At 44.9% G+C, this 16,668-nt stretch overlaps 2 pseudogenes; one reads left to right on the forward strand and one right to left on the reverse strand.

Moving 5' to 3' along the window:
* Positions 1-340: 340 nt before the first annotated feature.
* LOC100772416 lies at positions 341-6,872 on the reverse strand (annotated as a pseudogene).
* A 570-nt stretch (positions 6,873-7,442) lies between these two features.
* On the forward strand, positions 7,443-11,813 carry LOC100772709 (annotated as a pseudogene).
* The last annotated feature ends 4,855 nt before the right edge of the window (positions 11,814-16,668 follow it).

A 16,668-nucleotide genomic window follows, 5' to 3' on the forward strand; every position in this document is an offset into this window, starting at 1 on the left:
GTAATTTTGCTGCTGTTATGAGTTGTAATGTAAACATTTGTGTTTTCCAATGGTCTTTGGCAACCCATATGTTGAGAAAACATACTGAGAATCTAGTATGTATGTATCGAGCTACCAAACACACATCTTTCTCTTATGGCCATGGCCATGAACTAAAAGTCCTCGTCCTCATGCATTATGAAGTTATAATAAGTAAGTTATTACAATGGGTAGCTTGGCACGTGTTGAAAGTGCCAGAAGGCAGAGTATAAAACAAACAAACAAACAAAAAAAAAAACATTGGGAGTCGCTGAACTCCGCAAAGGACCAGTGCCTTCCTTGACAGTTCCTGGCATTTATTTCATTCTGCAGCTTGACCTAAACATGTGAGTACAGTCTCTCCAGGAGGGGGAATGAGGGCGGGTGGCTCCTGTCACTCGACCTTTAAGACACAGGAAACTGAAAGTGGCACAAGCATTGGGCGGGTCATGCGGCTGCTTCATGGCCTACGGTATTTGGGATTGCAGCCGCTCCGAATTGTTTCCAGTGCCGACTACAAAAATCTCTACCCTAAGCTCCAGCATCCGAGAAAGGGAGACACTCGATTCTCTCTTTAGTGATTTCCTAAGGGGATCCCACGTTCCACTGGACTGCCATCTGTGGGAGGAGTGGGCGTGTCCCAAACATGCGGTTTCCGGTGATCGTGAAGCCTCTGCTGTTGTAGCTGTGGATGCTCAAGGCCAGAGGGGCCTCTTTTTGAAGCAGAGAGATGCACAACTAACTGCTGCTGCTGCTCACTATCGGTTGTGAGAACAGCAGGAAGGTCGTTGTCCCCACAGACCTCCAGAGAAACCAGGAATGTTAATCACACCGAACTGTCTTTCCAATGGGAAAGATGAAAAACCTGTTCTTCCATCCAGAAAGCTGAGAATTGGAAGAGATTAACAGCCTGGTGATCTTCCTTATCTGTTGGGCCAGGCCACATCAAGCTCTGTCCACCTGGACCGGAGGTGGCTAGTAATCTAAATGACCCTGACAAGTTCCCTCAACCAGGACCAGAGGTGGCTCACAGCCCAGATGACCTCTATGCTATCTGTTTGACTGTGACCAGGCCTGGCCCTTAGGCCCTTAAGTTAGTACAGGTAGCCTATCTCTAGAACCCATCTTCTTGAAGAAATGACAGGTACTCTGAGTTGAGTTTCAATGTAATTATGCTTCCTTGTGCAATGGGGACAATGGGGATTGTATTATACCAGGAAACTTTTTTCTGAAATATGCTGGGCTTAAATACATTGGGAATAAACCACCTGTTATTAGACTCCTCAAGTCTGATCCAGGTTGATGAAGTCAATCTACACTGAGTTTTCATTCTTATCTCTTCGTGGGGTTCGTTTCTCTGTATGACACTTGCAGAGATCCCCTGAATCATCCTCCGGAGAGAGCTAATCCCCCCATTGCCCGGTCCTCTATACAAGCCTGGCTCCAGTTATGCTCCATGCTCCCCGCTCCAACTGTGCTCTCTACAGGCAGCCAAAGTGATGCCTGTACTGCGTGTAGTGCCTGGATTGCAGGGGTGATGGGATCGCAGTGTAGTCTGCAAATTGCCTTTTAACTGGGCAGGTATGTATTATTAAATAACAACAAATATACCAAAGATCTGGTATATTTTGGACACCATTATGCCACATGAAGAGCACAGACCTCAAAGAAAGTAGCCTCTCACTCCCTGGAGAGCACTCCAGGGTGGCTTAACCTGTGAGAGTTTATCACAGGCAAGGAAGGCATTGTGAGCCATCCCATTCTATATGTTCCACCAAGGATACAGTAGCTCTTTCGTAGGGAATGCACTTTCACTGCTCATTTTATGTGTTCATCCTAAGCACCACACACAGTTATTTATTCCCATCTTTCCTCATAAAACTGTAACTTGAGTCTAAGACATCAAGAATGAGGCAAACTCAGTAAAGAAGTGGTTGCTAGTGAAAGGGGAAAACTAAACCCAAAGGCTTCACTTTTAATAATTTAGAATAAAGGGACCAGACCCTCACTCAGCCTCTGCTTTAGCAGCCATGACAGGCTACAAAAAAGACACATAGGCCTCTGACACAAGGAAACTCCAGATCTTCTGATCTCCTGGAGCCTAGGGCCAAAACTGAACACAAAGAAACTCCACCCCCCCCCGACCCCCACCCCCAGGTACTTGGTTCCTGGGAACTGTTTGGCCACAAAAGAAACTCCAGGAGAGACCCCCCCCATGGTCTCCAGGATACAGTTCTAAAAACTATTGGTATCTATGTACAACAGGCCACCTGCAAGTAACAAGATGAAGCCATAGAAACCACAGAATGTTCCCTCTCAGCACTGACCAGTGAGAATACCTGCTACACAGGTATTTCATGTCAAAATATGAATTTGAAAAATTCTCCTGATTGTTCCCAAATGTCAACCAATCAGAAACCAACCCGTACCTACTGATGTAATCCTGTAACTTTTGTCTTTAAAACCTAGCAGCAGACAGGGAACGTCACCCCTTCTGGAGGCCGCTGTGTCAGCTTGCTAGATGGGGTCCCTCCCAAGGTAGGGTAAAACAATTAATAAACCTTGTATATTTGCATCAGTGGTCTGTCTCCCTTGTCTCTTTGGGGGTCCTTGTGACACGGGCACAACACTAGGATTTTCCTTTCTGTGATAGACAGCTAGCTGGTTTAGTCTGATCAGACAAAACCTTCCAATATCATCCCAAATTACACTTAAAAACGGGGCTGTTGGCTGGGCAGTGGTGGCTCACTCCTTTAATCCCAGCACTCAGGAGGCTGAGGCAGGAGGATCTCTGAGTTCGAGACCAGCCTGGTCTACAAGAGCTAGTTCCAGGACAGCCTCCAAAGCCACAGAGAAACCCTGTCCTGAAAAACCAACCAACCAACCAACCAACCAACCAACCAACCCAAAAAAACAAAACAAGAAAACAAACAAACAACAACAACAACAACAACAAAGTGGCTGTTGGCTAGAGGGCTGCCCAGGTTGACTTTGACAGAATAAAGTTGTAGCGTAGATCTTTGCTACTCTCCTACTTAATGAAAATAATGTTCTTCTTTCATCTCTTATAGATGCTTGATACACACAGAACTTTCTAGGATATCTAGAATTCACTTTAATTTTCTAGAACTTATCCCAATTTTCATTTTAAAGAAAACATCTATATTAATTATTAATTCTTATAAAATATTTGGAGTTAAGGAGACTTGCTTTTAGACCAGAGAACTCTGAAGACTGTTAGGGGTTTGGGTCCCCTTTACACAGTTTAAATACAAGGGAAATATCTCTCTGATACTCACTTAGCCTGAAGTCAGATTTCACTAGCACCTTGGAAGTCAGTTTGAAATTTTCAGCTTTAATATAAAATAGTTGTGTGTATGTGTATACGTGTGTGTCTCTGTGTATATGCCCTGTGTGTGCGTGTGTTTTAACCTGAGAAAGACAAAGGAAAGCAGAAACTCAGAGCTTAAAACAAACAAACCAAAAAAATAAATAAAACAAACAAACAAACAAACAAACAAACAAAAACCCCAAAGCACAAGGATCTCTTTCCTTCTGCCACTCCTTCTGTGATGAGGTTCAGGAAGAGTTGCCAGCACACGCACTGTGGGAAACCTTACAGGCTGAGGCTCAGATAGACCTGCTAACACACGCACTGTGAGAAACCTTACAGGCTGAGGCTCAGATGGACTTGCTAACACACGCACTGTGGAACCTTACAGGCTGAGGCTCAGATGGACTTGCTAACACACGCACTGTGGAACCTTACAGGCTGAGGCTCAGATGGACTTGCTAACACACGCACTGTGGAACCTTACAGGCTGAGGCTCAGATAGACTTGCTAACACACGCACTGTGGGAAACCTTACAGGCTGAGGCTCAGATGGACTTGCTAACACACGCACTGTGGAACCTTACAGGCTGAGGCTCAGATGGACTTGCTAACACACGCACTGTGAGAAACCTTACAGGCTGAGGCTCAGATGGACTTGCTAACACACGCACTGTGGGAAACCTTACAGGCTGAGGCTCAGATGGACTTGCTAACACACGTACTGTGGAACCTTACACCCTTCCTCACTTTCTGTTTGTTCACTACATCATTCGAGGTTCTTACCAACATAGGGACTTTTTACTGGTTGACAAAGGGAGCAGTGATCCTGTGATCCAGGACAAAGTGGCTCTCTTGTCCTTCCCACAAGGACAAGGAGGGGAATTGGCTCCATATTTGGATGTAGGATAGCCAGAATGAAAACTGTGTGTTGTCCATTATGGCTCTTTCGTCTTGTTTACTTTTCCATGACACTGTGAAATTCGTTTCTATGAACTTGAATTTTCTGCAAACGACCTCAAAAACCAAACCACTCAGAGAGAGAGACGCATTGTTCCCTTATCAAATTAAATAAGGCAACAACTTGCCTGTGCTTGGGAATTTGTGGAGCAGAGAGAAGAAAAAAAAATGGGTAAGAGGATTTCCTTTTCTTTCTGTCATATGTTATATATTCATCTTACAGCCTTCTGTGTGCTGCGCTGGGTGCTGGGTTCTGTATGGAATTTATCAGTAGAACAGCACTCCTGGCCTGGCATGGCTCACTTTGCAAATGAGATAGACAAGCAAACAAATCATTCTAAGCCTGGGAGACTGGGGCTCTAATCAGAAGCACCTGGTGGGGAGGAGCGGCTCCCTCGTCCTAAGACCCCCGAGGCGGTCCAGTGGGAACATGTACAAATCACAATGGAAAGTGCCAGATTTTCAATTTTATTGATTCCAACCGGTGTCGCACATATACCCAGTAACTGTTCATTGCCTGTCCACATGGGTGGCCAAAGGCCATAAGTTGGGTAACTTCAGGAGGGTCTCAGACACAGCCTGTTTCTATTCAGAGGCCATCCTAGGGAAATGCTGTATTTCTGTCCTTTATGAGTTGGTCTGAATGGCTCACAATGGAGCCAGTGGCCTCTGCCTTCAAAGATCACAGTGGATTTACAACGTGTCTCCGGGTACCGGTAACTTACTGGGTGTCATACAAAGGCTCTCAGCTTCTATATCACCCCTCCGGGAGCCTCTCACTGACAGGGGGGAATTTATACCGAAGCCAATCAAGCTTCTTACACTTGCGTGTGTCCTCTAACAAGATTCACAACTATTCCTGGGGAGCTTTGTGAAAAGCCCTTGCAGGGAGCACAAGCCTTGTTGAACATGCTGTTTTCAAAGCTGGAGGAGTTGCGTGGACCCATGACAGATGAGCCAGGTCCCCCCCTTCTGTGTTCTTTTCCCACACTCCACATCTCTCTCATTTACATCGACAGTCTTTCACCTTATTTATTCAGTGCCTTGCCCACAAATAGTCATCCCTCGGGGTCCTCAGGAGATGAATTCCAGAAGACAGCAACTTTTCAGATGCTGAAGTGCTTTATGTAGATTTTCGTATTTGCATGCCACACACACACATTCAGTCCGCAATATTCTCCCATCTAATTTATTTTTAATGCTATGATTTATTTGTTTAGTTAGTTTTTTGGTCTTGTTTGGTTTTTGTTCGTTTGTTTTGTTTTGTTTTGTTTTGTTTTTTACAATGTCTCATGAAGCCAGGTAGCCCCCCAGGTGGCCACAAACTTATCAGGTAGCTAACGATGGCCTTGACCTCTTGATCCTCCTGGCTCCACCTCCTAAGTGTTAGTATTACAGGTGTTCAGCCTCATGCTTGGCTTCATCCATATATTTTAAGTCACCTCTAGATTATTTAGAACACAAATGACAATGTAAATGGCATGTAATTAGTTGTCCTTTACTATATTGAATTGTTTAGGAAATAACTTTAGTTTTGAAAAAGTTTATTTTATTTTATGTGTATGGATATTTTGTCCATGTACCACTGATGGATGAGCCTGATACTTGTGGTGGCCAGAGAGGGTGTTGGATCCCCTGAAACTGGAGTTACAGGTGGTCGGTTGTGAGCCACAAAGTGGGTGCTGGGAATTGAACCCAGATCCTGCAGAACAGCAGCAGTGTTCTTAACCACTGACCATTTTCAAGCCCTAGGAAATAATTAGAAGAAGAAGAGGAGGAGGAAGAGAGAGAGACAGACAAAGGGAGAGAGAGAGAGAGAGAGAGAGAGAGAGAGAGAGAGAGAGAGAGAGGCTTATCACTGAGACCCCAAAACCTTAGTCTGATCCCCACCACCCACACAGAAGCTGGGTGTGACATGTGTGTGCATAGTCCTGGTGCTGGGGAAATGGAGACAGAAGGGCCCTCAGGCTTCCTGACTAGCCTCTCTATCAAGCTCCAGGTACAGTGAGAGGCCCTTTTACAAATACCAAGGTGGACAGTGACAAAAAAAGGTACTCAACATTGACCTGTGGCCTCCATTTGCACACATATACGCACACACCGATGAATATGTACACATGTGTATACCATAGACTCAATTCTTTGCATGGTAATAAAGGAAAGAATTGAAGAAACAACAACAAAACCATTTGTCAGCACTAGAGAGGCAGAGTGTGAACAGCTAGACCAGAGATTGTAACTAAGACAAATCCTGATTTCTCTCTTGTCAAGTGGTAAGACTTACAGAGGGAGCTGAGCAGAACATTACGGTGGCAAGAGACTGGTGTCTGGAATAAAGTCATGGGTTCTGATAATGAATGAAAAGAAGTAGCCAGCCCTGTGCGGATCCTAGGATCAAGGCCTGAGGGAGGGGAGAATGTGTGTATTGCTCTTGTTGGTTCTAATACTTCTGCATCTGAGCTCCCATATATGAGGATTCTACCACTGGGCTTCCCCTACCTACGTCTGGGACACTGTCCACATGTCCCCCAAAGAAATGCCGAAGGTTCCTGTCTTCCTCCATGAACTCTCAAAGACTGTCAGAGTGCTGTGCAGTGTGTGTTCTGTGCACCCTTTATTTTTCCTCTGTGATACAGTTTGAAGCCACGGGATCTATAGTTTTCCATTTCTGCCCCCCCTAGAGTCACTTCTTGCGTAAGTCTGAACTAGCCTGTTCCTGATTCGTTCTGTGGACCTGCCTCCCCATCCCTTCTCATCTTATAGTTACGAGCTCATTGCTGGACTTGTTTAATGCTACCGTTAAGGGCGAATGTTTTTCTTCCTCGCCTTTTGGAAAATGTTCCTCCCCCAGCTTTGCTGTGAAATCATCAGCTTCTAAAGTAAAAGGGGAGGGAGAGCTTTGCACAGGTGCTTTATGTCCCAACCTTTGTCGATGGCCCTGACTTAGTCATTCCTCTGTCCTGAAAGCTGGAGTCCTGCCTGGGCCTCAGGGAAGAAAAACTCAAACGTTGCTTTTGCATGGTGTAGCGTTCAGTCCTAAATGCCACAACTCTCATTCATTCCCTAATGAGTTGAATCTTTCCGTCTGCAGCCTTAAACTTTGCAAACACCATTAAACAAAATCACTACCTCGATGAATGCGGACAAGCAGAAAAGTGCCTTGGCTGCAGCATTGAAGAACTAATTCCTAACTTAAAATACAATGAATGACCTTCTTCTCCCTGCTTTTTTGGTAGTTCGTTAAAGGGGGCAACTTGCACCTCAGTAGATGGGAAGCCCTGTTCTTCTCACTAGCTGGTTGTCTTTGAGCATGCTTCCTCATCACAGCCATGTACGAGCAAGCCTGAAGTGTTTAACTTAGCTCCAGAAAAGATCAACGCTAAGCGTCCACTGCCCCGCCACCAGACCCAGCTGCTTGAAATGTCCTCACAGCTGCTTGGTTGAGTCGAGCAAACCCTTTCTGCTGTTCCTGGTTCTAAGAGCAAATGCTGAGTATGAGCCAGTGGGCTCCAAACGCATTCACTTTCGCTCCTTTTACGGCCCTCTCAGATTTCAGGAGAATGAAACTTGAGTCCTGGAATCTGGAAGCAAATGTGAAAATGCACCTCTCGTTCTAAAACCACTTGACGGCAGATTTCACAATCTGCTTGCCTTTGGTTATGACTCACGGGGTTTTAGGGAACCCCCAAGAGAGCCCTATCTGCTTGGATAGTGAAGGTTCCTGCTGGGTGAACAACAGTTGCTCACCTCCTCTTCCCTCCCCCACTTCCCGAATGACAGTAGATTTAGTGGTCTGGACACTGAGAGCAAACTGGTCCTTGGGGTGGGGGGGCTTCCCTATGATCTGATCCTATGGACCCAGAGATGGAAAAACAAAGATGTTTAATGGAGAAAGGAGAGCTGAAAAGACCAATAGCTTCACCCCACCAAAAAGCTGGGGCGGAACAAAGTGAAACAAAAGCTCAGAGTGCAAGTCCGAAGATGCTTTAGTCCTTTTTAGCCCACGCTCTGACCAGTCTGCATTGAAGTGTTTGATGCAAACAGGACTGCCCCTAGGCAATAAAATAGAGACATCTGCCAAATGTGTAATTATATTTAAAAATAGCTGCGTATGCGAAGGTAGGGTAATCACTTTTCCCCTTTTCTCTGTCCTCACTCTCCTGTGTTCAAAGAGAAGAAATGGAAGAGGAGGAGAGGAAGGGAAGGAAGAGGATAAGGGAACATCTGCTTTTGCCCTGGGGATGAGTTTCATCAACTCCTTGCTTGTCCAGAACCCATCACTCAGAGTAAAACAATAGTAACTGACCATGACTTGGAAAAAATGTCTTTTATAGCAAACTTTCACATGTTAAATAGTTCAATAAGGCCGTGGATCCTTCTTTCATTTTCTCAGGTTTCATTGGCTCATTTTTTTTTTTTTCATTCCTACTTTCTTTTCAGAGTTCTCTCTCTGAGTATTTCCCACCAGTAAAAGTGAATATGGCCAACACATTTTTAAAAATGAAATTTTTAAAAATTTTTGTTTGTTTGAGAAAAGTGTACAAAAGCAATTAGTGGTGTACCCGCCAAGTCAAGGGTTCCCAGGCATTGCATCAAGGTTCTCTACAGAGTCGTTGTCAGCCTTCTTAACGCTTTGACCCTTTAACACAGCTCCTCATGCTTTGCTGATCCCCAACCATAAAATTATTTCGTTGCTACTTCATAACTGTAATGCTGCTACTGCTGTGAATCATAATGTAAATATCTGATATACAGGATATCTGATATGTGACCCTTATGAAAATGTAGTTCAACCCCCAAAGGGATCACAACCCACAGGTTGAGATCTAGGGTGTCATAGCCAATCTGTGATACCACAAGGAATCTTAGAATCTTAAGCACACTGATGTCTGTGAGGAGTCACACAAACTACTAGCTCAAGACACTTAGCAGTGTGGGAGCTGGGTTGTGCAGTATTCCTTTGGGTGTATTTCCGAGGCTGGCTCCCACAGAGCCTGACCCAGGGCACCTGCACTGTATTCAGAACAATGAGAGACAATGGGAGCTGTAGTTTGGTCTTATCTCAAAGTCCTTTCTCTTCTTAGTTTCTGGAAATGCTCAGCTGGAGTTAGTGTTCTGGCTTCTCCTTTCTGCCCCGCCTACATGGTCATCTAATTCACTTCATTAGTTTTGGTTTCAGCAGTCCCCAGTGGCATGCCCGTAATTCTCTGGGGCCTTGTCCCAGAGTCCCGTTTTTTAAAGTTACCTTGTATCCTACTCCAGGATTCTACTTCAGAAATGACTGTCTGGGTTTATAACTTGAGGTTTTCAAATTTGGGGAAATTCATTCAAACTCACTGAGCTCATTGGGATAGGTCTATCCATTGTGCTGATGTGGGCGGATTTTATTCAGTAGGCAGTTGGACATTACTCAGATCTGGGTTTAGGGAAGACAACTTGGCTAGGAAGGCAATGGAGAGATCAGAAAGAGTGTGTTTGCCTACCCCTGTCATGAATGATGTGTAGCATGCTCTGTGGCCGAATAGCAAACTAATGTCGACCTGGCAACCTAGATGCTAGAGCAGTTCAGCATCTACCTCACGAACAACTCCTATGTGCCCACATTGCTCAGATCACGTCTATGCCATGTTGCTCATTTCCTGGAGCCACTTTTGAAATGACTTTGTGACAAAGACTCCTGTCTTAACCAAACTTTAGTGGACTCCTCTGAACAGAACACGTCTCAACGTGGCCTCCACCTTGGTACTCCTCCTCCTGTCTTCACTGTGTAGCCTAGTTCTAACAAGATTTCACTACACCAGTGGTTGTCAACATTCCTAATGCTGCAGCTCCTTAATACACTCCCTGGTGTTGTGGTGTGCCAGGATCTGGCCTGTATCAGTCCTATGCTGCAAGGGCCATCTATTCTGGACTGATGTCTTTGGGGCTGTGATCCGAACCAGCTGAACAGCCCCAGGTCTGAACCTGAGTGAAAGAGTGTGGATGAGGAAAAGCCTAGCTTTAAGGACAAGGACTTTAAGGACAAGAAAGAGACATCTGGTTGATGGAAAATGCTTGTAGATTCAAGATACCTTTATTCAGATAAATACCAGCCAAATGCAATCTGGAACACACCTTCTGAACTGATTCGCTGCATCGTCTGGGCAAAGTATTTGTTCAACCAGCTGTTCGGAGAGGAGGATGCTGATCAAGAAGTGTCTCCTGACAGAGCCCACCCAGAAGCTGCTTGGAAGCCAACAGAAGCTGAAGCCAGAGCCAGAGAGTCTAATGAAGATGGAGACATTAAGCATATTTCCACTAAGGAATGGGCTAAGTCAACAGGATATGACCCAGTTAAACTTTTCCCCAAGCTTTTTAAAGATGATATTAGGTATCTGCTGACAATGGACAAACTCTGGCGCAAGAGCAAACCTCCAGTTCCACTGGACTGGGCTGAAGTGCAGAGTCAAGGAGAAGCCAATGCATCTGATCAACAAAACAAGCCCCAGTTGGGTTTGAAGGACCAGTAGGTTCTGGATGTAAAGAGCTATGCAAGTCTGTTCTCCAAGAGCATTGAGACCCTAAGGGTCCATTTAGCAGAAAAGGGGGATGGAGCTGAGCTCATCTGAGATAAGGATAACCTGCCAGCAATGGATTTTGTCACTTCTGCTGCAAACCTCAGGATGCACATTTTCAGCATGAATATGAAGAGCAGATCTGATATAAAATCAATGGCGGGGAATATCATTCCTGCTGTCACTACCACTAATGCAGTGATTGCCAGCTTGATCGTGTTGGAAGGACTGAAGATTTTGTCTGGAAAAATAGACTAGTGTAGAACTATTTTTCTTTTAATAAACAGCCAAACCCAAGGAAGAAGCTCTTAGTACCCTGCACACTGGACCCTCCCAACAGCAACTGTTACGTTTGTGCTAGCAAGCCAGAGGTGACTGTACAGCTGAATGTCCACAAAGTGACTGTCCTTACCGTACAGGATAAGATAATGAAAGAGAAGTTCACTGTGGTGGCACCGGATGTCCAAATAGAAGATGGAAAAGGAACAATCCTGATATCTTCAGAAGAAGGAGAGACATATTAACTAATAACCCCAAGAAGTTGTCTGATTTTGGAATTAGAAATGGTAGCTGGTTTCAAGCAGATGACTTCCTTCAAGACTACACTTTACTAATCAACATTCTTTATAGCGAAGATCTAGGAAAGGATGTTGAATTTGAAGTTGTTGGTGATGCCCCAGAAAAAAATGAGTCCCAAACAAGCTTAAGAAGCTGCCAAAAGCTTCACCAACGTCGGTGACGATGGTGCTCAGCCTTTAGCCTCCACAGCACAAGATCAAGATGATATGCTCATAGTTGATTCCGATGAAGAAGGCCCTTCAAATAGCGCTGACGGCAGCGAGGACGTCAGAGCCCTCAAGCATAAATTGGAAGAGACTGAGAGAGCCAGTGCCAAGAGGTCCGGCTTGGAGCAAGCAGAAGATCTTGGTGATGTCATAGCGTTAGACTAAGCAGATTCGTCGGAACCAAAGGTTTTGTCCTGTCTTGCTGAGGGAAAGCACGGGCTGCGGAGGCTTTGGTTCCGCTCCTGTGTGAAGCATTCATTTGCTAAGACTGTTAGAGACTGCATTGGTGTGTTGAAGTAGGAATTCGGGAGCTGTAGAGCAAAGCAGGGTGGATCAGTGATGAGCCGAGAGCGCATGCCTGCTGCCTTCCCTGTAAATAGTCTTAGCTATCATTTCCTAGTGGGAACCCTGTGGGGTAGGAACGCTGAGACCTGGTTATAAATATTATGCCTTTATTTTTGGCTAGAGAAGAGTTATTTTTAGCCTAGATCTAACCATTTTCATACTCTTACCTGAAAGATCACCTAAGTGTCTCAAGTGCTATGCATTGAAACTTGTTTTTTAAATGCTACCTGGCACTGTGTATATTAATGTAAAACTATGTTAATTTACTCAAATTTTCAGTTTGTACTGCCTGGTATGTCTGTGTAAGAAGCCAATTTTTGTGTATTTGTTACAGTTTCAGGTTATTTAAATTTGATGTTTTGTTAACTCAAACAACAAATATACTGTACTTACGGACCAAATAAATGGTGTCTGCAAAAAAGAATAACAGAGACTCACCAGCAGGCTGCATGAACAGCCACCCCCAAGGTCCTCCATCCATGGTTGTGGCCTGCAGGACACCCGCCTTCTGGTGATAGCATGGGACCTGAGGATCGGGAACTATAAGAAGACTTGCCTATCATTGACCCAAGCAACGGGGGGAAAGTTGATTCCATTGTCCTCTTGTACATGGTCCAAAGAGTCCTTTGCAGCAGCTGAGGTGAAGGGAAGGATTGCTCGCTCAGTAGCCAGTGTTGCCATTTTTGTGGCTGGAGTTTCTTCAGTGCCCACCAGTCTTCTTGGAGGAAATGGGGTGGGGCCAGCAGTTGGTCTATCTCTCTGTTATAAAAAAAAAAAAACTTTTTAATAAAATATCTTAAATGCCATGTTCTCTAGAACTCTGAGCATTTGAGGGCTGTCTGTCTGTTTAGTATCTCAGCAGCCAAAAATTTGCCTTTAGTTAGAGAAAAATCCCCTTTATATTACTATCCCCTATATTACTTTTGTAATATAAAGCTGTATCTTTGTAACCAGCTTATGGGATGGACTGATTGGTATTGTTAGAACCCCGGAAAACTCAGGCCTCCGGGGTCTCAGCCCAGGACTGCTGTCACCCTAATCACCAGGCGGATTCGAAAACTTGCTGCAAACTGCATGAGGCTTTGTTGTTGTTTAACAAGCTAACCCCATGTTAGCTCGGGTCTTTCACCCACCCACCATGGCGAATGGCTAGCAAAAGACAGCTCGAAGGGGCTGCATAGAGATCTTGTAGGGCAGCGTAAGGGGAGTGTCCAGGCTTGGAGGGCTTGCCCTGTGTTGATTGGCCAATTGGTTGTTATGGCCCATAGGTCTTCCCAGGGTGGTTGCTATGCTCTGCGAGTCATTGCTGTGCACTGGTCCATAAAGCACACCCAGAACCATTAAGCATAGTACAACTAGCTAACTTCTGATTGGTTCCTTGTCACGAGGCAGGGATCTGACTTTCTAGTGACTAAGACAAGGTCAGACAAGCTGTTATGGCTGCTGAAATGGGGAGCTGGTCCCTTCAGGTATAAATATTTTGTTGATTTGAAATAGCCCTTTATGATTTTAGATGTTCACCATCATTTAAAGACACATCAGTTAAATTTAAGTTGTATGAAGTTAGCTTATATTTTAAATATAAAGTTAAATTAGACCTTTATGACTTTAAATGTTTACCATCATTTAAAGATACATAACAATTTAGAAATATGAGACTTAGCACAGTTTAGTTTAAGCTGCATATAGAGTTAGCTAAGGTTAAATTTAAATCACATGTACAGAGACAATCAGACACATCAGGAGATTTAACGAGACAGAGTAGAAACTGTCAGTGATAAGAAGACAGGACCACAGCACGACAAAACAGAGGACCCTGGAAAGGCACAGTATTCAGTAAACAAGCCATGCGCAACAGGGTAAGTGAAAGAAGAATTCAGAGACAAAAAAAATAAAAAGCAAAAAAGATCTGACAGCTGGGTTTGCTGGCACAGGGTGGGTGGGCATGCCTATAACTAGGTCATGTGGTCAAGATGATGCTCCCCCCTCAGGTTAGCCCACATGGACAAGATGGCGGCCACCATAAGCATGTTCCGGACTGACGGCAGAAGTGACTTTTCTTCTCCATGAGTGAGGCAGAAAGATGTGTGAAACCAACAGGACACCAGAGTCCAAAGGACACAACATCCAAAAAGACCACTGTAAGTCTGGGAAACAAATGCACCAGTCTATGGACAGTGCTAGGGTACAAAATCCAAAGAAAACTTCATTCGTGAGGGGAAAAAAAATGAAAAATCATTTACCTGTTTGCTGGCCACAACCAGAAAGGTCCCATAAAATGTATTTCCCATGGGTGAAGCCAAAAATGGCACAGATCCCTGTTGGAACTTGTCAGCCTGAGAGCGCAGCCAAGGGCAGAAAGCCCGAAAAGGACTCAGCAGTCTCAAACTGAAAAATAGGCCCAGTCGTCCAAAAGAGGCTACCTGCCAAAGGCTGGAAGCTGAATTGCACTGCTCCAGTAGTGGGGTGCTGGGCCTGACCTGTGGGATTGCAGCAAACTGGCAGATAAGTGAGTTCCAGAGATCCTTAGTTTGAAAAGCTGCGAATTGAAGTTTACAGAGTTCTGGCATCTCAGGCTTCCACAGGCAGGAGCAAAGACCAGGAAAAACTGAGAGATGGAAAATGGATCTTCTGTTTGGATTCTAGGATCCCCGAAATTTCCTGTACCCCTGGCGGGAAAGGTTCTGGGGAGAGCCTAAACCATGTTGGGCGTCAAAATGTTATTCTTTTGCTTAAATTAGAAAGTTGAGAGAGATGGACATGGACTATAGAGAGCACACTAACCAGTTTATTATAGGGCAGAAGAGCGAGAGGGGGAGAGAGAGAAATGGAAGAACAGAGCAGGGCAAAGAGTAAGAGAGAAGAGAGACAGAGAGTAAGACAGAGCATAATTGAAGAGAAGAAGAGAGAGAGAGAGAGAGAGAGGAGAATAATCGCTGTGGGTTTAAAAGGGGGAACTCGTGCATACCCACTATGCAGCCCCATAATGAGTAACGTAGCCATGACATGGCCATGCAACACAGGGCCCTTTAAGCTGCCTTGGTATCTGCCTTATACTTTCAGGGGGTATTGGCAGAAGACATCTATTATCATGTATAGAGTTGATACCAAGTATTTCCTTTAATCCTAGAGACAATCCTAGGCTGCATGTACTCACTAGCCTTCAGGGTGAGCATAAGCTTCCAGGGCCTAGGTCTTTTGTTACACAAACTAGGAGCCATTCCCCAAGAGGCCAGGCACCCAGCATCTGAAAGACAAATAGGAGTTCTGAACTCCTAGAATTCTTGAATGGGCTGAACATATTTCTGAGAAATAACATTTGGGCCCCGACAGTGGTAATCCCCAACCATAAAATTATTTTCCTTGCTCCTTCATAACTGTAATGTTGCTACTGTTATGAATTGTAAGGCAAACATCTGATATGCAGGACATCTGACATGAGACCCCTGTGAAAGGGTCGCTCCTCTTAGAGGGGTCTGGACCCATAGTTTAGTGAGAACCGCTCCTCTCCGTGATATCTGGCCACTCACTACAGCAAGAATCCATCTACCCTTCCATGACCCTCTCACCCCAAGCAACACCTTGCTTTTTCTCTCCTTACTGCCATACTTTTATTGCAATAAAATTGTATGGTCTCTGTTGCTTTCAGTGCTCATACCATGATACGCAGTAAATAGGATACCTTAGAAACTGGGAAAACAGCATAATCAGGAAGGTTCTCTGACCTCCGTTTTCCTCCTTTGAGTTCATACAGAAAGCTCTCTGTCCCCCCTCTCTGGGTAGGAGCCCATGGAACCCTCATTGCTGAGGGGTGATTCCTAGTCTACACCCAGAGTAGAGACTGTTAAATTTTTGCTTAAATTAGAAATAAGGAAGAAGAAGAGGTGGATGAGACACAGGATGAGACATATTAGACATATTAATCGGTTTATTATAAGCCCGGCAGAGTAGAGAGACTAAGAGAGAAGAGGAACAGGGTGAATGGCTGACTGCCATGGCCGGGGTCGCCATAGAGAGAGAAGAGAAGCAGAAGTAGAGAGAAGAGTAGAGAGTAGAGAGTAAAGAGAGAGTAAAGACAGCATAAATGGGTAGGGGTCTGTCTTTTAAAGGGGTCCTTTGCACCTGCATGCAGACTCAGTTCCCATGGAACCCTGGGCTGACCAGGGTTCTGCCTGAGTGGATTCCACCAGGTAACAGGGGCAGGCCAGCATAATGCCTGCACCTTTCAATCCCACCTTTACTTATTAAAAAAAAAGGTGGGGTGTTAGACATGGCAGATTAAGGAATAAGGGCATCGAATTCTCAAGAATGCTTCCTGCTGATGTGGGGGGCGTTGACCATCTTTGGGGGACCTGAGAAGGTTGGGGTGCTGCCACGTCCTGGGGTAGCTGGTTGTTTCATAGCAGTCCAGGCTGTATGGAACTCCTTGGCACCTCTTAGACCTGGCAAGATGTTGGCAGAGCAGAGGACAAGGTTAAGTTTAGAAAAAAATTTTTTTCTTAGGTCCTGTCACTTGAGGGGAAGATTATAAGATGAGAGAGGGGTTCCGGAGGAGTCCCAACATGAGGGAAGGGAGTCCTGGGACCAGGGAAAGACTTAATAACTAGAGTGAATCTGACCTGTTTGTTTGGATCCAATTCAGCTCCCTGGAACTTACAAGAATCCTTAGAGTTTG

This window comes from Cricetulus griseus (assembly GCF_003668045.3).
Source record: "Cricetulus griseus strain 17A/GY chromosome 1 unlocalized genomic scaffold, alternate assembly CriGri-PICRH-1.0 chr1_0, whole genome shotgun sequence".
Taxonomy (NCBI): domain Eukaryota; kingdom Metazoa; phylum Chordata; class Mammalia; order Rodentia; family Cricetidae; genus Cricetulus; species Cricetulus griseus.